General features: G+C 37.4%; 1 long non-coding RNA gene across 3 annotated transcripts in view; it reads right to left on the bottom strand.

The window, feature by feature from the left end:
- The window catches only part of LOC102549329 (uncharacterized), a 145,088-nt gene that overhangs the window by 812 nt on the left and 119,901 nt on the right, over positions 1–24,375 (bottom strand). The window contains exons 1-4 of one of the 3 annotated variants that reach the window (XR_001837661.3): positions 13,857–15,009; positions 13,076–13,241; positions 3,611–3,798; positions 991–1,150 (exon numbers count right to left, since the gene is read on the bottom strand). This is a non-coding gene — a long non-coding RNA (uncharacterized LOC102549329). Of the gene's footprint in view, positions 1–990; positions 1,151–3,610; positions 3,799–13,075; positions 13,242–13,856; positions 15,010–24,375 lie in introns of those variants that run through there. The other 2 variants (XR_353537.5, XR_010066248.1) reach the window with 2 other exon arrangements.

Genomic DNA, 24,375 nt, shown 5'->3' with positions numbered 1-24,375 from the left:
GTGTGTGTGTGTGTGCATGTGTGTGTGTGTGTGTGTGTGTGTGTGTGAGGATTTCCTATATATATGATGAGGTTTCATAAACCAAACACAGAGTATGACAGGATTCCATAGTAGCCCTCCGAAGTCCTACACCTATTAATTTTTCTTGACTTCCAACGGCAGGCATGTAGTCTCACTTGCCATAAATTAAATCATACAGTCTATACTCCTGTGTCTGTGTTCTTCTCCTAATGAGATGATGTTGGGTATTGATTGGCACTTGATAGATGCTAAAATCACCTAGGAGAGCAGCCACTTGGCACATCTGTGAAGGAGTTGCAAGACTAGGTTAATTGATGTGGGAAGATCCATGCACAAATGTGCATGGCTCCATCCTCTGAGCTAGGACTCAGGACTAGATTAAAAGGAGAAAACGAACTGAGCATCAGAATTAATTTATCTGTCTGCTACCTGACTAAGGGTGAGACATGACAAGTGACGATCCCGTCTCTATGACTTCCCTAAAATGACAAATGAACCTTCAAACTAAGAGAGCCAAAAGAAATGTTTTCTTCCTTAAAAATGCATTTGTCTGGTATTATTCTTACAGGAACAAGAAATAACGAATACAGTGGCTTTTTTGTGTTCAGTCACATGCTTGCCATTTTCTCTCTATCATAACTATAATAAAAACAATCAACTCTGGCAAAGTTTAACATTTTATTGCTGATAGATATCTGAATAATTCTTGTGTTGATTGTCTCAAGTAATGACAATGTCATTTGAACACATGAACACATTTCTGATGAATACATAGAAAATTTTTAAATGACCTGACTGACCAGAAGAGACCACAGGCCCTTTCATGGCTGTACATCTATTGGCTTCTTCCTGGCATCTTGCCTGCAGTAATGAAGTAACCAATGTGAGTAGCTATAATTGAATACATTGGTGTATAAAATCCTCTGGAAAACATTTCTTTATTTTTAAGTGAATAATTATATTACTTACCATTACTGCAACTAAGTAATCGAGACAGTCACTGCCATAGAGGAATCCACGTATTTCATAAGCTGCTGCTGGTTTCTCAAGTTGACCCTGAGGAAGGTCATCAACTTGCTCTAATTACTGCATCCTTCAAATCCAAGCAACACAGCTAAGGTAATAAAACCTGCAAAGAAATGCCTCTATATCAAGCTATAAGTATGTTAAGAGAGTCACAATTAAGGTAATATAGAGTATTCTAAATACAAAAGTCCATGTACTTTTCTAAAATGAGCAAATCGCCCAGGCCATGCAGCTGACTCTGGTTCCCGTAAGACTAATAAAGTCCGTGTGTAACTCTCACTAACCCTGAGATTTGTGTGTCTCCACATAGCTCAAGAGGCCCAAGAGAGATACTGTAAATTTTTCCACTCACGAAGGGAAACGGGCAATGAATTTTGCTAGTTTTAACACCAGACTCAAGCATACCCTAAAAGTGTTCAAGGGCAGCAAGTCCTTATTTATAGGAAGTCACTCTTCGCACCAGATGTAAACTTCCCACGTGTTAGATTTATGCCTGGATTTGTTACCATTCATTATCACTGCTGTAGTTTAATGTGCTGTGAAAACCCAAGGTAAGTCTGCCCAGGAGTCACCTGACCTCCTCAATACTTCTTGTGAAATAGTCTTAGAAGAATAAATATGTTCATTAGGTCTGCTTTGCTAGACCCCGCAGGTAATGTTAACATCTTCTAAGTGGCCTCCCATCCAATTCTCCCTTTGTGCATTCTTTCATGAAATGGCTTGACAAGCTTAATTTTCCTTAACCCATAACTTTCATAACACAATTCTGTTACATCCTGGGATTTCAAACACTCTGTCCATTCTTTCATTTTACAAGTCATAGCCCTGAATGTTTGGTATAATAAATCAAACAGTATTTTTTGTGATGCATACCAAAATTTGCCTTTTGGTAACACAGCAATTCATACACATTGCACTTATCATGTAGATACACCAGAAATACAAACAACTTAAGGGAAAAAATAAAAACACTTAAAACGGCCTCACAATGCACAGGAATATTTGGAAGGAGGAAAGAAAAACTAAAATAGTCTGTAGTTTTTATTTTCTCCATAATAACTTTCTAATTTTAAGCAAAATAATGCTATAGTTCTTTTTTGCTATTTTTTATTGGATATTTTTTATTTATATTTCAAATGTTATTCCCTTTTCCAGTTCTCCAGACATAAGCCCCCTATCCCATTCCCCTCCCCTTCTTCTATAAGGATGTGCCCCTCTCCATGAACCCCCTTCCACCCCCCCAACATTCCCCTACAGTGGGGGTGGGTCCAGCCTTGGCAGGACAGAGGACTTCTCCTCCCATTGTTGCCTCTCAAGGCCATCCTCTGCTACATATGCAGTTGGAGCCATGGGTCTGTCCATGTATAGTCTTTGGGTGGTGGTTTAGACTCTGGGAGCTCTGTTTGGTTGGTATTGTTGTTCTTATGGGGTTGCAAGCCCCTTCAGCTCCTTCGATCCTTTCTCTAATTCCTCCAGTGGGGTCCCTGTTCTCAGTTCAATCGTTTGCTGCTAATGTTATAGTTCTTATTCATATCCAACATATCCTATTTCATTACCTTTATTAGAAACACAGACTTTTCAATAGTGCTCACTTAGAAAAAGCTTGCAGAATACTATTTATAAACCTCTACATGTTTTATCACTATTGGAAATAAAAGTTAAAATTGCACAAGGAAGTGTCGAAGGAAAAAAAAAGACCAAAGAAAGCCCACTTAAATTATAGATCAACAAGATCATCGTGAGTGGTGCAAGAATAAACTTACAAATGTGTCATCAACAGTGATGATAAAATACTCTGTATTTCCAGTGACACAACTAGAAATGGAGATAAGGAGGAAGTTTCAAGGCCACCTCAAATTACTTGCCCCAATTTGGATTGAATCGGACATTTAAAAAATTTTGAGAAACAGATCAAGGTCATAAGTATTTTATCCTAGCAAAATTTACAGAATGCATGTGTACATGTGTGATATGACTGTATGTACAGGTTTCACTCAGGCACATGAATGCAACAAATATCTTTGGGCCTATAAGAATTTGCTTTGGGCCTGCAGAATTTTTCTGCAGATAAATTTTTGGGGAAGTTTGTAAATCTTTAGACAGTATTCAAGTTATAAAAATGTATTCCTTCTTTTGGGTGAAATATAGGAAGAACAAACTGCATTATTTTTATGAACAATTATGGTGAAACCTTAACCACTTTATCCTATGATATCATAGGTATACTGCAGAAAAAAGAAAAAGCAGCTCATGACATTCTGACCAGTTTTCATAACATTCTACCCAGAAACCTGCCTTGGCTACTCAACATTCCTTAAATGTGTACTCAGAGTCAAACACCGATGTAAAATTTTGCATGCCTCTTACATTTTAATCCTCTTTTATATCTTCTGGTCTCTTTTCCCTAGCTCCAGCCAGATGCCGTCCCATTCAACAACATTATGCTTATTATAAAAACACCCCTATTCCTGCCCTTTACATTTGTGTAAAGGCTGGGATATCCTCCTATGGAAATACTTTGTTAAGAGAGCAAAATGCCATCCACAAGAAAGTAAATACATACCCATGGGCCAGCATCTATTATCGGATCCAGTTCAGCAGTGCCGTCTGTAGAGTGCTCAAGGGCTCTGGAGCAGGGTGCGCAGTGCTCAGCATGAAAACAGACTGGATAAACTCAACCTTCTCTCCTGCACACGGTCTAATCTTCGCATTCGCTGGGAAGAACTACATGCCTTCTTTTTGCGTTGGCCTCTAATTTTGAGGGAAAATTCAAGAGTACACAGAGCACATTGAACTACTGAGAAGCACGCTGTTTCACACTAGCATGAGATGAATGTGCTGACATAGTTCTTTCACTTCCTCAAGATAAAACTTAGACTCAGTCTGTCCAGCACAAAGCCTTGTATTCACAGGCTCCCAGGATATTCTCTCCATCAGGTTTATTAGCACCAGAAGGGAGAAGGGAAGGAATCTAACAACTGTGGACTACAGCACCTACAGAAGCAAATAACCCATGGCCCTGTGTAAACCATGTAAATCCATGCCTGCATCATATGATTCCCACACTCCTCTCCATAAACTACTTCTCACTCACATTTACTCACAGTCAGACTTAAGACTTTTAAGGTTAGGTTTAGCGTTACTGTTTCAAGTCTCCTTTTAACATAGGAACAAAAAGTCGTGGGAACTTGATCGGCAGAGATACTCTACTTTGATGTCTCCTTTCTTCCTTCTATTATCCAGTAATAAAGAGGGGTTGACTAAAGAAAGGCTATTCCTTAACCCCAAAGCCTGGTGAGGAAGCTTTGCTTCTCAATGTTTTCCTGGGATACATTCTTGGCCATCAAATTGAAAAAAAAATCAAAGATTTCAAATGCAAAAGCTTAACACATTTGAAGAAATAAAGGATGTTTTTAAGTTTGCATTTGGATACATGTGCAGCAGCATCTGACTGTGAGATCAATGTGCAGAAGGCAGAGCCAGGAGGAGGCAAGCCTGGACCCATAGTAAGATCCTAGCTCAGGCAGTGGCCCCCACCACTGTCCCTACTGGCTCCCTAACACATCTTACATTTGGAAAGCATGCCAGGTCACAGTCACTGAACACTTAAGATACTCATATGAGAGTGTATGAAATGTTAGAAAGAAACAAGATCAATTTATTTTATATCATTTTAATTGTATTTTGAATCATTCTTCTGCAGTTTTATTTTTCAAATGTTATCAGTGAAGCTAATTACAAATAACCTTCAACAAATGCAATAATCTTTGTTACAAATGACTCAAATCACATGGAGCAGAACGCAGTTTTGACACAGTCAGTAGCCTACAGTCCTACGAATCATTCTTTGACTCTACATTTACTATGGCAAAGCAGCCTATTAGTAACTGAGTAGAACTTCTTAACTTCCAGTGTCTCGATTTCAATCTATTTTATTGCCTGTGTGTGCCCGGGGTAACACCCTTGAGAGGGAGAACTCTTTCAAGCAAATAACATGTTCACGTTCAGTGGTCACCAGAGTGTTTCTTAAAGTAGTTAAGAACTGGATGCTTTTGTGGCAGAGCTGAATGACACAGATGATTAAAATTTGCAGCTCAAATGTGGGTACTCTGAAATGTCTCAATGTGGCTTTAAGCTATATTTATTTTGTAAGATTCTTGTTATTGCTTCCTTTTTTCCAGGCAGGTTCCCATGTAGTCCAGACTGGCTTCAAATCCTACATAGTAGAGGATGAGCTCTTAGTGACCCTTCTTGCATCTTCCACCTCCTCAGTACTAGGATAATAGGTGTGCACTGCCATGACTGCTTTATGAGATGCGAGACATCCAACCAGAGTTTCCTGTATCCTAGGCAGGCATCATTATAATAACTGAATTACATCCCTTCCCCAGTTAGTAGGGATTTCTTTTCCTTCTAATATTAGATCTCTGAGAGGATGACATAAATGCCATCATGACGTGATGTGAAAACACGGTAATAGTGGAACGTGTCTAGTTTCAGAATGAAAATGGTTCATGTCCATCTCACTGGATGTCTTGGGAATCTGCAAGCATAAAGTCAATGTGGCTCTTTTCAATCTGATGACGATGGCTGCTGGGAGAGGCTTGCAGAGCCATACATCACTGAGGCACTGCCTCATCTTTCTCATGTGCTCCAAATTCCATATGAAGGGGTAGAAAACTATGCCACACTGACTCCTCCTCTTCCCTCAGGATCATTTATATTTAAGAGGATAAGCTTAATGAACACTAGCAGGCTTTTGTTTTATTTTTCCCAATTTTCAGACAATAGTCATGGTTGATCAATTACTCAGCCTTTTTGTATCATTGCACTTTCGTTTGTAAAGTTTTATCATAAAATAACTTCCTTCTCTACAATTTTGCCAGAAATTAGAGAGATCCTCAAGTACTTTAATATAGTTCTTAGACATATCCACAAGTTCGAAGTATTTGGACCGATGATTTCAAGGCCAAATGAAATAAATGGATATATTTGATTTCTATATCAATCTCACATTCAGGTAATTATAAGTAATAGAATCAGATCAAAGCATAGACTTTGTGCTCGATGCTTTAGGGATCATATCTTTCCTTTTACCTCATTGACTCTTCACTCATGACTGACTTTTCCTTCTCAACAAGCCATCTTGCAATCACAGTCTCTCTTTCTCTTCCATTTCCATGTCTCCATCTCAATCACAACACCGGCTTCCTATAGCTTTTACTATTTCATCCATACAATGAAGAGCATAAAGACTGTGACATCCACTAGTTGGTGAATGCCAGGCTAAGTAAAATCCAGTCCTTTCATTATTTTTGTCTCATGTCTGTACCCTAAGTTCTAAATACCTATAATACCACCATCCCCAAGCATATATGAGAATCCATATGCCTTCTTTGTACTGGTTGAAATAACAGGAAAAAAATTAGAAGCTCTGTATACTCCAATGGTTTATTTATGAAAGATCTATGGGAATGTCAACAGGCACTAATCAAGTGAGGCCATTGATTGCTACCAGATACTTTTCATATGCTGTCCTCCCACAAATATGGTTTCCTAACTCTTATTAATTAAACACATAAATACCAGAACATGAAAGCACCAGGTAACTTCACAGAGTTGTTTGTTAGTATAGAAAGTAGAAGACACCATTCCCTGATCACATAATACATTACAATATAAAATATTATAAAATTCATTCAGTCAGAAAATGTATTAAGTATCAACTAGTTCTCCACTTTCTGCACATCATTTTCTAAAAACAGTTCCAACCATAAAATCTTTCATTTTTGAGTCTTACTGATGGAAAGTACATTTTAAATAGGAGGAAATCTGGAATTCAATGTATTCTATATCTTTTTCTATATATTATCTCTTCCTCTTGCCAACTCAATATACCTTTATTTCCACATGTTTATTTATTTCACATATACGTGCTATGTTATACAAGTGGTTTTCAGAAAACAACTTGTTCAGTTCTCTCTGAGCATGGGGATTCTTGGGATCAATTCAGATGGTTAGAATTTGGCAGGAGGCACTATTGACCGCAGCCATAATGCCAGCACTAACCAAAATCTACCTTTTATTCAGTATTCAGGGTTTAGGAATGAGAAATATGAGCACTGCCTTCATTCATTCTTCCTCCCCATCTATCTTCATATCTAGATAGAGTAAGCACCCTTGACACTCTTGCACCTCTGTGGCTTTTGCAAGGAATTTGAGTAAAAAACATTGAGCAATTATAGGTTTCACACTCTACAAAACTGCAGTTACAAATGCATTCAGCACATTATTTTGTGATTACAGCATATATTTTTAGATTGTATAATAATTTTTCTTTGGAATGCATGTAATAAAAGCACATTTAAAGTCAAGAGGAATAAATTTACAGATTCCCCTTAAATCAGTCTCTTCTTTAATGTTAGAGGCGAGCTAAAATATTGAGTTGTTCAAGTAATTTGTAGGTTAGGAAAAAGTAAATGCATGTTTTCATTCCAAGTAAAGCATTTATCATTACCTGAGCTGCTACCTAGATTATAAAATAATGAATCTACATCTTCCCTGCTAGAATTGATTGGACGGTTTCTAACAATGTGAATGGTATTTTCAAAATGTAATTGATCTTCCCTTTGACAAAAATAAATTACACAGAGGTGAAAACATGTTCAGTAATGCTAATGACCATCTCATCTGCTCAGCAGAAAGCAATACAATGATAACCAGATATTTGCAGAACATATCAGTTAATGATCGAGAAAATTAACCACACAATTCAACTACAAACAGCATAAACAATACTTTGACCTGAAGAACTGAGTAGTTGATTCTTCTTTAATGAACCACTTTTCATCTGGGATGATGAACATGGCTATAATGGCGACATATACTATGAGAGAGAGAGAGAGAGAGAGAGAGAGAGAGAGAGGATAGATAATAGATGACATGTACATATATATATGTATATATATATCAATTTTTTCCTAATTAATTTCTTTGACTTTCTCCACTCTGATTTAATTTTACTGATTTTACTAAAACTCACACCTCCACAGGCACACACACACACACACACACACACACACACACACACATTTGTATTATATATATAATATATAATATATATGTGCTCTGAGTCAGCTATTCAAAAGAAAATTGCCATAAATAAAAATAATTCAGTAATGAATTTTTATTTTCCTTTGGGTGGGCATAGAACTATGGATCTATACACAAGGAGAACAAAGTAAATTATAATTCACAGACATGTCTAAATATGAATGCCTAATTTTCTTTAAATGATATAAAACAGTCATCTGACCATCAGTGGACAGTCAGCCAGAACTGAAAACTCACTGATGGGTGAGAGGTATGAGTAGCTTACAGCCAAAGGACTGATAAATGGAAATTTTAGAGTAAGACCTAATATTCTACTTTTACTAAAGAAACAAAGTATGGGTTCTCTTGTGATTCAGTTATGTTCTGTGTGAGTTTAAGTCTCAGGTGATATCAAATTTGATTTATGTGAGAGAGACAATAAAACATGTTTTGAGCTGACGTTGTGAGGCATACTTGAAACTCCTATAATTCTAGTACAAGTCAGAAGCAGAGAATCAAGAGTTCAAGGTCAGACTGAGTTATCCTAGAGGATCCTGTCTCCAAAACAACATCAAACAAAATTGTTACTACTGTGAGAGTTGTTGCAAGGTGATGCTGTAATCTTGATAAACACTACTCTAGTGGTAGTGTGTGTGTATCAACTGTATTCCTGATTCTTTTTATTGCTATGGACTCAAACATAGAGTCTATCCTCATGGCCTTCTTCGGTAAATGTTGGCATTTTAGATACTTTTATCATAAGTAGACTGACAGAATAGAGAGTATACTGGTGCCTTCTCTATCGTGCAAGCAATCTGATGTTTCCCTTCATTCTCTTTCTTTTCCAGTGTGATTTGGAAAGCATGGCTTTGCTGGCCTGCTGTTTGAAAGGCCAGAAGTGATATGTGGGCTCTCTTCCATAGGAAATGCTCAAATCGTCTTGGAGAAATAGAGTTTCCCTACCCTTTTTCAGCCACTTCAGGCCACTTAAAATAGGATATCACAGCCAAATTTTGATCAGGCACAGCAGAGCAAGCTTGCACCCACCTGAGCATTGGTGGATGATCATTTTAGTATAGCTTCATTTCATAGAAATGTGAGCTCAAACAATGGAAAATAAATAGAAAATTCTGCCTTACAACCTTATTGACTAAACTTTTACCAACTCTTCTATCTGGGTAAGAGAGTTTTATGTTCTTTATTATATTTATTTATTCAATGATTTTTCAGTGGCATTCATTGTGCTGTAAACTGAGGTATGGTTAATAAGTATATTAGCAGTTGCCATGCAATTTAATAAGAAATATTTATAATAGAGCTTGGTAAACCTGAGGACAGACATATAATTTCTATGCCTTCAGTTTGTGAGCTGGCTAATTTTATCTCAGCTTGATGCAGGCTAAAGTCACATTGCTATGATGAGCAAGCCGGCAAGCAGCATCCATCCAAGGCTTTTGTATCAGCTCAGGTCTCCAGGTTCCGACTCTGTTTAAGTTCTTAACCTGACTCCTCTCAATAATTTACACATAGAAACATAAGCTAAATAAACTGTCTTCCCCAAGTTGCTTTAGTGCTAGTATTTCATCATAACAAGAGTAATCCTAAGATACTATGGTTTCACTCCTTAGCCTCATCAGGGAAAGTTGCATAAAACCAACTTTTTAACAGTGTCACAAAGGTGAAAGCAACTGTCACTTCCTCACTGACATTTTGGCAACAGTGGTCTTGGGTTAAGTTAAAAATCTCTCATTAACAATGTACTTCAACTGGTTCTCAGTTCATTGGGATTTTAGCAAGAGTACAGGGGGAGGCAAATCAGTATGCCCAACATTAGCACTATGGAATTCTTGTGAGCCCCTAGGAAAGATTCTGCATATTTCACCCTCAAGACAGGTATGCTAGGTGCACAAAGAACCTCACTTATATAAAGCCACTGGTGTGAGCTCATTCTACCATATATTTTCTGTTTCTTGGATAGATGCTACAGTGTATATAATTTGGTCTCATACTTTGGGATAGTAACATCTCATCATTTGATATGACAAAAACTACCAGTGCCATGGCACCTGCTGAATTCCACTCATCATGACTTAGCAACATAAACTTTAGAAAAATTCCTTGAGGTAAACTCATCAGAAGATGTGACCATAATCGACTATTTCTGTCAAGGAGGTTAGAGGAAAAATCACAGTGTCTGTCTTGACACTTTCCATACAAAAGATTGTGTGTAGGTGGGAAAGTAGAGAAGCATGCTTCAAAATAGAGTTGTGGAATAAAGAGACAGGAAAGTGGCTTTAAAATCGAGAGGACTATATTGTCATTACTTAGAGGAAAAAAAATTCAGTATGAACAAACAGGCAGTCTTTAGGGATAACACTCTGTGGCAATGACAGGATAAAAAAAATAGAAATAAACCACAACCATACAAGAAATACCAGGTTTTTTCTAATCAATTATTTGAAACCACACACTCAATGAGCTCTAAATATAACATAGAATATATATGTATATATATATATATATTTACATATAATTATAATGCACACATATATGCTTGGGTGATTTACTTTTTAAGACAAATGTCTTATCTGGAATGTGCAGAGGAAAAGAAGTTAGAAAGATGTATGTAATATTGGTGAGCAAGATATTATATGATTCAGAAAAAAAGAAATTAACCTGAAATTGAATAAGGGTTGATGAAAATAGCAGTTTTGATGGATTAGAAGAAAAATACAATACCAGCCTTTTGCTGATCAATACATGGGAGAAGAATGTTGGAATAAATCACAGTGCTTACTTAAATTTCTGATTTGTTCCTTAAGAGAAATTTCTGGTTTGATCCATTGGATCACACATAGAAGACCCACAAGAAAATGAATTCCATTCTGCTACTAGTTTTTCAGGTTTCTTGAGAACACTCAAATAGAAATAATGTTGAGAACATTAGCTAGATCAGATGTTCTGAAGTGTCAAATAGGATGAAAGATTAATTACAACAAAAGTCCCTGTGAATCTATTAATGACATTTCATTGGTGCTGATGAACTCATACCCAGACTCTCAGAATTGAGATGTGACAGGCACTTGGGATATAAAGAATAAATGTTTATCATATTACCCATCTGTCTATAATAGAAAAGAATTTGAGATGAATGATGAGAACTTAATCATTTACAGCCATTTGATAAAGGCATTTTTTTTTGCACAAGGACAAAGAAAAAATTTTCTGGTCAATTAAAAATTAAAAAACCTTAAATATTCATTCAGAATAATGATGTATATCAGAGACATCTTTTTATCACTGTTTAATTGTTCCAGATCCTCTACATTTAACCCTTAAGTCCCCTTGGCTAGTGTTAGTAACAAAAATATTTGGCATACTTAAAGTGATAGTTTTCATAAAAGAAGTACCAGTTTTCTCATCATATGAAAATATATTTTGTTTTAAAATGTTTGGTAGAGGGGCTAGAGAGAAGACTCAATGGCTAAGGGTGCCTGCTACACTTTCAGAGGACTTAATTTGGCTCCTAGCATCCACATCAGGGGTGCAAAACCGTCTGGAACTCCAGGGGAGCCCACAACCTCTTCTGGCCTCTCTGAAGGCACATACACTCAAGTGGCAAACACATATACATATACAAACACAGACACCTAAACAAACAAACAAATAAATAAGTAAATAAATAAATAGTAACAATTTGAAACTTAAAATAAAGTTCTTGCTTACCCTTCCCTAGAAAGACGAAACTGACTTTTGCATTTTATTTAGGCTCATTCTTTTAGACTCCAGTTGATCAATTCTATATTGCTTATAATCTAACAATTGAATTTTCTACATATGTGATATCGTTGGCCAGGGCATGGGTACAATATAGTTGTCTTTCAGTCATTTAGAATACCATGAAGTTTCTCAAAACAAAATATTGTGCTGCATTAAAATCCTTCCAGAAACAGAGTGGCCATTGCCCCTTTGTCTTCTTGATCAGCCTTCTCTGTACCTTCGACTGCTTTACCAGCCGATACTCCATCTGCTCTATCACTATGGTTGTCTTGAAAACCCATTCCCACACGCTACTCCCACTCTGTCTCTCTTAGTAGCATGTTGCTTAAAGTCCGTCCCCTACATTTTCTTCCTTGTGCATTGTTACGAACATAGTCTCCATTTTAGGAAAGTAAAGAATAAATTAGCTGTCAGAACCACTTTACTTTTGTTAATTCTGTAAATCAAAGTCCTATGAGAGAGAAACTAGTGAAAACATTTAAAAAGAAGTCATTTGTTGATGGTAAGTTTGCAACAGACAGTTGTAAAGTGAGAATTAAATCTTCTTCCGTCATAAGAATATTTCATGAACAAGAAGGTAACCCATCAAAGTATGTAATGTTACTGTTTTCATTAAATACAGTTTTCTGCTATTCATTTCTAATACTAATTCTAAGAATAAAGTACTATTAATATTTTACTTCTTGTATTATGTACAATTTTATTTATTATATATTTAAACATATGCAAAAATAAAATGTAAGGGGCTAGTGAAATGATTCAGTGTGTAAAAGCACTCTTCATAGAAATGGTGGCCTGAATCCCCAGAAGCCATATAAAGGATGACCATAAAATGCAAACTTCTGTAATTCCAGAGCTGCTATTCAAAGATGTGAGGCAGAGACAGGAGGCTCCCTAAGGGTTAGCAAGCCTGGCCTTTCCAATAGAGAAAGAACAAAATATCCTTTCTTAAACAAGGTGGGAGGCTAGGACTGAGATCCAAAGTTGCCCTGTGAACTCTACATATATGACATAGCATACTCATACCTATAACTAAATATGAACATGGATAAACACATATATACCACACACATACACATACACCATATATACATACACATGCAATAAAATGAGGTAAAAATAAAAACAATAACATTTAAATTTAGTCAGGACTTACCATTATGAAGAATGATGTCAGCCCACGTTTGTCACCTGACGTAATCTCTTTTTGTGCTTATCCTAGTTGAGACACTTCTTGGTTTAGTTTTCTGGGTTCCCATAAGAGAGTATTCTAATTTGGAAGGTCTAAACTACAGGAATTTATTTTATCACACTTCTTTGACCTAAAAGACAAAGATCAATGCTGCTTCCTGAATGCCCTTCACTTAGCCTCTACATGCTAATATTCTTTTCCCATGTATAAAATTTTGTCCTAGATCCCTGTTCTTATAAGGACAAGCTCATCTTGAACTATATTCTGACCAGGGACCTCAAGTAAATAAATTTAAACCACTTTAAATACTTTGTCTTCAACTATAATCCCATCCCAATATACCTTATTTTCATTCTTTTATATATCAATTTTGGAGATTAATTCAGTCTATTGTATTATTGTTATTATTACCAATTGAAACTATTATTATAATTAATTATTTAAGAAATTTCCAATCGGCAAACCATTGAGGCCAACAAAGTGTTTCATAAAACCCCACACATTCTGAGGTCCAATAAAAGTTTTCTTTGTAATACTTTGTGTTTATTACTTATTATTGCTGTATTTAATGTAATCTGAAAGATTTAAATGATGGCTTCAGTTGCTATTGTGAGATTGATGTCCATAGGCTTTACAAAGACATTCTTAAATTTATTAGCATTATCTTAGGTAATTTTCTTGAAACTGATTTGTTGATATTAACGATCTGTTAAGTCAAAGATTAACATTCTGAATTTAAGTTTACCCATTATGTTAGCTCCATGTATTTATGTAGTTGATGCTTGCAATTGCTTCTTCATAATAAAGTATAAATTTGAGAGATCGAAGGACCTGAATTCAGTTCTCATCACCCACATTATGTGCTTCAGAAGTACATTTAATTCTGTCTCCTTGGAACATGATGGACTCTTCTAGCCTTTGACAATTAGAAACAAAATAGCATCAGGACCCATGAACATTATATGAGCAACATAACTAGCCTTTAGTTTTCTAATATATCATATTCTGTTTTGTAGAATTACTTATCTGTCTTATTGCTTTTATGCTGGGTCTCCTGTTGCTTGTGAGTGAATTCCACTCTTACCAATATCAGCGCAGTATCACAATTCCTTAAGCTCTCTAAGTTTTAGTTTTTGAAATTCATATTAAAATACCTCTCATACATATATACAATAATGGTTTCTCTCTTACTGTTATGGTGAAAATGAGAAAATGAACAGAACTTGCCTGATTCATTATTTATTGAAGAGTAACTGCAACCTCAGGGCTTAGCAACTTAAAATCATGAGACCACTATGATCTCATACAATAGAAGTGAGCTGAGATTTGGGCATGACCTATCTTGGAACTTCTGGCTCAGAGTGTTCAATTATGTGCTCAGTGGAACTGACCTTTGTGAAGGCAAAAGGATCAGCTCCTAGCAGATACGTATTCATAGACAACAAGCCAAACCGAGTGACGAAAGGTCATAGTTCCTCTACACAGACCTCCCTATGGGCTACTTGATTCCTTTGAACATGGTGTCCCTCGTTTCCAAAGTAAACAATAAAAGAGAGAACTAGATAGAAGTTAAGATCTGTTCTTGAAGGACACAGGCCCTCACTTCTACTACATTCTTTTCATATGTAGCTAGTTAAAAGTTCAAAACCTGAAAGATGAAACAAATTAGACTCTTCCATTTGAAAGGAAGCACATTTGAGGATTTATAGAAATGGTTTCAAGATAACCATATTGGAATTGCCTGTAAATATCCAACATAAATATTTCTCCATGGAATTTCCTTCACTCCACTCCAACATACACATGTGGACACACAGATGCACATAAACACATGTACATTCACTCATATGCAAGTATGCATACTCACCCACAGTCACATAAACCACACCCCAATTTCTTTGTCTTCAGAGAGGAAGACTCAACTGTATATAGGAATCTAAGGTTTTTTTTTTCCCTTTGTTGCTACAGAGAGAATTTAAGTGTATATATATATATATATATATATATATATATATATATATATATGCATGGAAGCAGCTTCCAGTCCTCCAGAGAATTCATTATTGGGCAGTGGTAAAATGTCAGCAAAGGCCGTGGCTTGTTATTATAAAAATTACAGCATGCTTTGGCTCAAATCGAATTCCTTGAAATGTAGCATCTATACCAGCAAGAGGTAGATATACTGGGGTTAGCATATGGCAAGTACTGCCCTGACCCCTGATTCTCCAGCTAAATGATGTGTGACTGGAACAGAAAGAGACCAATTTCCATAAGTTTCATGTGAGGAGCGGTTTCTTTACAGTCTCACCATCTGTTGCTAGTTAAAAATTTTTGCCTTCAAAATGGTATTTTTACTTCCCACCCTCTACCCCTTTCAAATGCTGTAATGAACAAGAAGAATTATTGAAAATGAGGAGAAGTATCTCCCTAGTTCTTTCAAAGCACTCATTAATGGCAACAGAGTACCAATTTCATTTCTGAAAGCATATTTTAGCTTCCAACGCACTTGGAAATTTTTTACTGATTATGAATTATAGCATCACGTTAAAAATGGTTTTCGATGCTTTATGGTGCTGAAAAGAAGATCACACTTCTAGGTTTTAATGATTAGGCACAGGCTTCACAGAAATCTCTACATGCTCTCATGTACTAATTTGGGGACAAATCTAGTTAGCGTCCTTTATTTCAGAATTTGCCGGTCTACAGATCATGTAAAGTGGCTTAAACATGTACAGGGAAACACATGTCAAACACAGGGCTTAGCCTCTTCTGCAATTAAAGGGAGGTAATCAGACTGGGTGTGCCAAGTAAGGAAAAGCTCCAGTGCTATCCTGATCATGGTTTCTGTTGACGCTATTTACCCATGCAGTTTTTCAATAAGTCACTCTGTATTTATGTTAAACAATTTACACATTAGCCTTAACTATCACTAGCCATTTATGCTGCATCCAAATATCTAAGAAGGCTTCATTTAAATGGATATTCTAAGATACTGGACTTTGCTTTTGGCTGTATTCCTTGTAAATCTACACATTGAATCTATGTCTAAGTCAGCTATTGCATAACAAACAAGATAGTCCCAAAAGTACTTAGTGATAAGCATGCATTCTGTTGTCGGATTGGTATGTCATCTGGGTTCCCTCTACTCCTTCAGTTGTACTTGCAGGTTTCAGGGAAAACATTATCCGACATGCAAATTTCTGAGCCTAACTGCACAGAATAAGATAAACCTTTCTTGTGTCTTTCTTTTAATCTTCACAAGACAAGTGGCCACCACTGTCGAAGTTATGAGGCAGGGAAAGGCACGCATATCCTGATGATACATAAGCCTTGTTGCAAACAGTGTTGAAAATAATCTAATGTGCAGCATTCTGATCGAGAAATTATGTGCTGTACACCAAAGCTGTAAAATAAGCAATGCTATGAACCATTCTTTTTGGCACGGTATAGTTTTGTAATTTTTATATATAGACAGTTGTGTGCCTGTATGAGTTTGTTTGGCAGCATGTATGTGTCAGAGGCCTAAAGATGGCATCGTATTCTCTGGGAGCCATGATATTTTTGGGATGAACAAATTCCCAAGCCTTTGATGTCCTTGCTGAAAAATGTCAATAAAAAAAGATAGGATTCCAATTTCGAGCTCCCAAACACTGTGGGAGAGAGAGCTCACCGCCAGAACAGGTGGGCACTCCTGAGGCTGCAGAGCAGAAGAGACCACCAACACTGCCCAACCCTGCCCACATCCCTGGCCCAAGAGGAAAGTGTATACGGCCTCTGGGTTCCCTTGGATAAGGGCACAGGAGCAGGAACTCCGCTGCATCTGAGACAGCACCAGAACCTGAAGGGACCGACCTGATAAACAGTTCTCTGCACCCAAATCCCATGGGAGGGAGAGCGGGGCCTTCAGAGAGGCAGACACGACTGGGAAACCAGAGGAGACTACACTCAGCCCAAATCTCTGACTCCTGAGGAAAACACCAAACGCCATCTGGAACCCTGGTACACGGAAGCTCCAGGAAAGGGCGGTGCAGATCTTCCTGGTTGCTGCCACCGAGGAGAGCTCATAAGCAACACCCCACAAGCAAATTTGAGCCTCGGGACCACAGGTAAGACAAACCTTCCAGCTCCAAGCAACCTGCCTGGTGAACTCAAGACACAGGCCCACAGGAACAGCTGAAGACCTGTAGAGAGGAAAAACTACAGGCCCAAAAGCAGAACACTCTGTTCCCATAACTGGCTGAAAGAAAACAGGAAAACAGGTCTACAGCACTCCTGACACACAGGCTTATAGGACAGTCTAGCCACTGTCAGAAATACCAGAACAAAATAACACTAGAGATAATCTGATGGCGAGAGGTAAGCGCAGGTACCGAAGCAACAGAAACCAAGACCACATTGCATCATCGGAGCCCAATTAACCCACCAAAGCAAACACAGAATATCCAAACACACCAGAAAAGCAAGATCTAGTTTCAAAATCATATTTGATCATGATGCTGGAGGACTTCAAGAAAGACATGAAGAACTCCCTTAGAGAAACACAGGAAAGCATAAATAAGCAAGTAGAAGCCTATAGAGAGGAATCACAAAAATCCCTGAAAGACTTCCAGGAAAACATAAATAAGCAAGTAGAAGCCTATAGAGAGGAATCACAAAAATCCCTGAAAGAATTCAAGGAAAATATAAATAAACAAGTAGAAGCCTGTAGAGAGGAATCACAAAAATCCCTGAAAGAATTCCAGGAAAACACAATCAAACAATTGAAGGAATTAAAAATGGAAATAGAAGCAATCAGAAAGAACACATGGAAACAACACTGGGTATAGAAAACCAAAAGAAGAGACAAGGAGCCATAGATACAAGCATCACCAACAGAATACAAGAGATAGAAGAGAGAATCTCAGGAGCAGAAGATTCCATAGAAATCATCGACTCAACAGTCAAAGATAATGTAAAGCAGAAAAAGCTACTGGTCCAAAACATACAGGAAATCAAGGACTCAATGAGAAGATCAAACCTAAGGATAATAGGTATAGAAGAGAGTAAAGACTCCCAGCTCAAAGGACCAGTAAATATCTTCAACAAACTCATAGAAGAAAACTCCCCAAACCTATAAAAAGAGATACCCATAGGCATACAAGAAGCCTACAGAACTCCAAATAGATTGGACCAGAAAAGAAACACCTCCTGTCACATAATAGTCAAAACACCAAATGCAAAAAATAAAGAAAGAATATTAAAAGCAGTAAGGGAAAAAGGTCAAGTAACATATAAAGGCAGACCTATCAGAATCACACCGGATTTTTCGCAAGAGTCTATGAAAGCCAGAATATCCTGGACAAATGTCATATAGATCCTAAGAGAACACAAATGCCAGCCCAGGTTACTGTATCCTGCAAAACTCTCAATTAACATAGATGGAGAAACCAAGATATTCCATGACAAAACCAAATTTACACAATATCTTTCTACAAATCCAGTGCAACAAAGGATAATAAATGGTAAAGCCCAACATAAGGAGGCAAGCTAAACCCTAGAAAAAGCAAGAAACTAATCGTCTTGGCAACAATACAAAGAGAAGAAAAGCACACAAACATAACCTCACATGCAAATATGAATATAACAGTAAGCAATAACCACTATTCCTTAATATCTCTCAACATCAATGGCCTCAACTCCCCAATAAAAAGACATAGATTAACAAACTGGATACGCAACATGGACCCTGCATTCTGCTGCCTACAGGAAACACACCTCAGAGACAAAGACAGACACTACCTCAGAGTGAAAGGCTGGAAAACAATTTTCCAAGCAAATGGTCAGAAGAAGCAAGCTGGAGTAGCCATTCTAATATCAAATAAAATCAATTTTCAACTAAAAGTCATCAAAAAAGATAAGGAAGGACACTTCATATTCATCAAAGGAAAAATCCACCAAGATGAACTCTCAATCCTAAATATTTATGCCCCAAATACAAGGGCACCTACATAAGTAAAAGAAACCTGACTAAAGCTCAAAACACACATTGCACCTCACACAATAATAGTAGGAGATTTCAACACCCCACTCACATCAATGGACAGATCATGGAAACAGAAATTAAAGAGACATAGACAGACTAGGAGAAGTCATGAACCAAATGGACTTAACAGATATTTATAGAACATTCTATCCTAAAGCAAAAGGATATACCTTCTTCTCAGCTCCTCATGGTGCTTTCTCCAAAATTGACCATATAATTGGTCAAAAAACGGGCCTCAACAGGTACAGAAAGATAGAAATAATCCCATGTGTGCTATCAGACCACCACGGCCTAAAGCTGGACTTAAATAACAATAGGGGAAGAATGCCCACATATACGTGGAAGTCGAATAATGCTCTACTCAACGATAACATGGTCAAGGAAGAAATAAAGAGAGAAATTAAAGACTTCTTAGAATTTAATGAAAATGAAGGTACAGCATACCCAAACTTATGAGACACAATGAAAGCTGTGCTAAAAGGAAAACTCATAGCTCTGATTGCCTGCAGAAAGAAACAGGAGAGAGCATATGTCAGCAGCTTGACAGCACACCTAAAAGCTCTACAACAAAAAGAAGCAAATACACCCAGGAGGAGTAGAAGGCAGGAAATAATCAAACTCAGAGCTGAAATCAACCAAGTAGAAACAAAAAGGACCATAGAAAGAACCAACAGAACCAAAAGTTGGTTCTTTGAGAAAATCAACAAGATAGATAAACCTGTAGCCAGACTAATTGTGTCCAAATTAACAAAATAAGAAATGAAAAGGGAGACATAACTACAGATTCAGAGGAAATTCAAAAAAATCATCAGATCTTACTATAAAAGCCTATATTCAACAAACTTGAAAATCTGCAGGAAATGGACAACTTCCTAGACGGATACCAGGTACCGAAGTTAAATCAGGAACAGATAAACCAATTAACAACCCCATAACTCTTAAGGAAATAGAAACAGTCATTAAAGGTCTCCTAAACAAAAAGAGCCCAGGTCCAGAGGGGTTTAGTGCAGAATTCTATCAGAACTTCATAGAAGACCTCATACCAATATTATCCAAACTATTCCACAAAATTGAAACAGATGGAACACTACCGAATTCCTTCTATGAAGCCACAATTACTCTTATAACTGAACCACACAAAGACCCAACAAAGAAAGAGAACTTCAGACCAATTTCCCTTATGAATATTGACGCAAAAATACTCAATAATGTTCTGGCAAACCGAATCCAAGAGCACATCAAAACAATCATCCACCATGATCAAGTAGGCTTCATCCCAGGCATGCAGGGATGGTTTAATATAAGGAAAACCATCAACGTGATCCATTATATAAACAAACTGAAAGAACAAAACCACATGATCATTTCATTAGATGCTGAGAAAGCATTTGACAAAATTCAACACCCCTTCATGATAAAAGTCCTGGAAAGAATAGGAATTCAAGGCCCATACCTAAACATAGTAAAAGCCATATACAGCAAACCAGTTGCTAACATTAAACTAAATGGAGAGAATCTTGAAGTAATCCCACTAAAATCAGAGACTAAACAAGGCTGCCAACTCTCTCCCTACTTAATTGCTTCTTGAAGTTCTAGCCAGAGCAATCAGACAACAAAAGGAAATCAAGGGGATAAAGATTTGAAAAGAAGAAGTCAAAATATCACTATTTGCAGATGATATGATAGTTTATATAAGTGATCCCAAAAGTTCCACCAGAGAACTACTAAAGCTGATAAACAACTTCAGCAAAGTGGCTGGGTATAAAATTAACTCAAATAAATCAGTAGCCTTCCTCTACACAAAAGAGAAACAAGCCGAGAAAGAAATTAGGGGAACGACACCCTTCATAATAGACCCAAATAATATAAAGTACCTCGGTGTGACTTTAACCAAGCAAGTAAAAGATTTGTACAATAAGAACTTCAAGACACTGAGGAAAGAAATTGAAGAAGACCTCAGAAGATGGAAAGATCTCCCATGCTCATGGATTGGCAGGAATAATATAGTAAAAATGTCCATTTTACCAAAAGCGATCTACAGATTCAATGCAATCCCCATCAAAATACTAATCCAATTCTTCAAAGAGTTAGACAGAACAATTTGCAAATTCATCTGGAATAACAAAAAACCCAGGATAGCTAAAACTATTCTCAACAATAAAAGGACTTCAGGGGGAATCATTATCCCTGAACTCCAGCAATATTACAGAGCAATAGTGATAAAAACTGCATGGTATTGGTACAGAGACAGACAGATAGACCAATGGAATAGAATTGAAGACCCAGAAATGAACCCACACACCTATGGTCACTTGATTTTTGACAAAGGAGCCAAAACCATCCAATGGAAAAAAGATAGCATTTTCAGCAAATGTTGCTGGTTCAACTGGAGGTCAACATGTAGAAGAATGCAGATCGATCCATGCTTATCACCCTGTACAAAGCTTAAGTCCAAGTGGATCAAGGACCTCCACATCAAACCAAATACACTCAAACTAATAGAAGAAAAACTAGGGCATCATCTGGAACACATGGGCACTGGAAAAAATTTCATGAACAAAACACCAATGGCTTATGCTCTAAGATCAAGAATCGACAAATGGGATGTCATAAAACTGCAAAGCTTCTGTAAGGAAAAGGACACTGTGGCTAGGACAAAATGGCAACCAACAGATTGGGAAAAGATCTTTACCAATCCTACAACAGATAGAGGCCTTATATCCAAAATATACAAAGAACTCAAGAAGTTAGACCACAGGCAGTCAAATAATCCTACTAAAAAATGGGGTTCAGAGGGGTTGTGGATTTAGCTCAGTGGTAGAGCGCTTGCCTAGCAAGCGCAAGGCCCTGGGTTCGGTTCCCAGCCCCGGAAAAAAATGGGGTTCAGAACTAAACAAAGAATTCACAGCTGAGGAATTCCGAATGGCTGAGAAACACCTAAAGAAATGTTCAACATCTTTAGTCATAAGGGAAATGCAAATCAAAACAACCCTGAGATTTCACCTCACACCAATGAGAATGGCTAAGATCAAAAACTCAGGTGACATCAAATGCTGGTGAGGATGTGGAGAAAGAGGAACACTCCTCCATTCTTGGTAGGATTGCAGACTGGTACAACCATTCTGGAAATCAGTCTGGAGGTTCCTCAGAAAATTGGACATTGAACTGCCTGAGGATCCAACTATACCTCTCTTGGGCATATACCCACAAGGTGCCCCAACATATAAAAAAGACACATGATCCACTATGTTCATAGCAGCCTTATTTATAATAGCCAGAACCTGGAAAGAACCCAGATGCCCTTCAACAGAGGAATGGATACAGAAAATGTGGTACATCTACACAGTGGAATATTACTCAGCTATCTAAAACAATGCCTTTATGAAATTATAGGCAAATGGTTGGAACTGGAAAATATCATCCTGAGTGAGCTAACCCAATCACAGAAAAACACACATGGTATGCACTCATTGATAAGTGGCTATTAGCCCAAATGCTTGAATTACCTTAGATGCCTAGAACAAATGTAACTCAAGAAGCATGATCAAAATGTGAATGCTTCACTCCTTCTCTAAAAGGGGAACAAGAATAGCCTTGGCAGGGAAGAGAGAGGCAAAGATTAAAACAGACACAGAAGGAACACCCATTCAGAGCCTGCCCCACCTGTGGCCCACACATATACAGCCATCCAATTAGACAAGATGGATGAAGCAAAGAAGTGCAGACCGACAGGAGCTGGATGTAGATCTCTCCTGAGAGACACAGCCAGAATACAGCAAATACAGAGGCGAATGCCAGCAGCAAACCACTGAACTGAGAATAGGACCCCCGTTGAAGGAATCAGAGAAAGAACTGGAAGAGCTTGAAGGTGCTCAAGACCCCTTATGAACAACAATGCCAAGCAACTAGAGCTTCCAGGCACTAAGCCACTACTTAAGGACTATACAAGGACTGACCCTGGACTCTGACCTCATAGTTAGCAATGAATATCCTAGTAAAATCACCAGTGTAAGTGAAAGCCCTTGGTCCTGCTAAGACTGAACCCCCAGTGAATGTGATTGTTGGGGGGAGGGCAGCAATGGGGGGAGGGTGGGGAGGGGAACACCCATATCGAATGGGAGGGGGAGGGATTAGGGGGATGTTTGCCTGGATACCGGGAAAGGGAATAACATTCGAAATGTAAATAAAAAATACTCAAGTTAATAAATAAATAAATAAATAAATAAATAAATAAATAAATAAATAAACAGATAAAAATTTAAAAAAGATAGGATTAAGAAGAGTTTCTCAGGAATGTGTACATGCCTGATGTCTGAGTCAACAGCACCTCTGGGCAGGTTTTATATGGTAGAAATGCAGTAGAGTATGTAGAAGGGTAGAAGCCAAGTGATTACAAAAGTAATACAATCTATGCAGAATGAGAGCAAATATTTGAACACGGTAATGGAAACTCTTACTGAAATTCACAAATAAAAGTAGAGTTCAAGTGACCTAAGATGAAATCCCATTGCTAACATCACAAAAGAATAGTGCTTTGTTGGAAACCTACCAAGGACAGTATGCAGGGCATTGTTCACTGGATCCCCCTTTAGTCATTTCCTGCTACATTACTAATACAGTAAATGTCCATGAGCATCATTTTACCATCCATACGTTTGCCCAGTGTTTTCAGCTCGACAAGAAGAGTGTGTGGTTATATGGGGTTTTTGTTTGTTTGTTTTGTTTTTGTCTGTTAATTTTTGTGTTTTTTATTTTTTGTTTTCTATTGCAGGCCCAAACTTGACATATCAAGTAGTGTTTGATAAATATGACAGGATTTACTTCCACAGATATGATGAATAGTAAAAACTCCAGGATAAAACCTAATGGAATCCTGTCATACACTGAGGTTGTCTTTGATATCCTTTGACACACATCCATCCCTGTAGCACAATTACCAGGTTACTATTTAGAAGCCTAATGGCCTTCAGTTTAAAGCAAACCAAGTAATCAACTAACCAAACAAAAACATTAACCTTCATTATAATTATAAAATATATTATTGAGACAGAAGTAGTTTTTCTATAACAAAACAGATGTCCAAACCCACTTTAAGCAATTTATTTCCTGCCCAGATGTTACTTCTGCTGTGGAGTCATAAGTACCAAGAATGATCTAATGTCTCCATGCCAAGACCCAAGAATTGGCTAGAAAATTTAAAGCCTATGATATTTCTTAACTGTAGATATCTTAGCAAATTTGG

This window comes from Rattus norvegicus, chromosome 4 (genome assembly GCF_036323735.1).
Source record: "Rattus norvegicus strain BN/NHsdMcwi chromosome 4, GRCr8, whole genome shotgun sequence".
NCBI classification, from domain to species: domain Eukaryota; kingdom Metazoa; phylum Chordata; class Mammalia; order Rodentia; family Muridae; genus Rattus; species Rattus norvegicus.
Note: the sequence above shows the minus strand (reverse complement) of the source record. Positions and strands in the feature narration are given on the sequence as shown.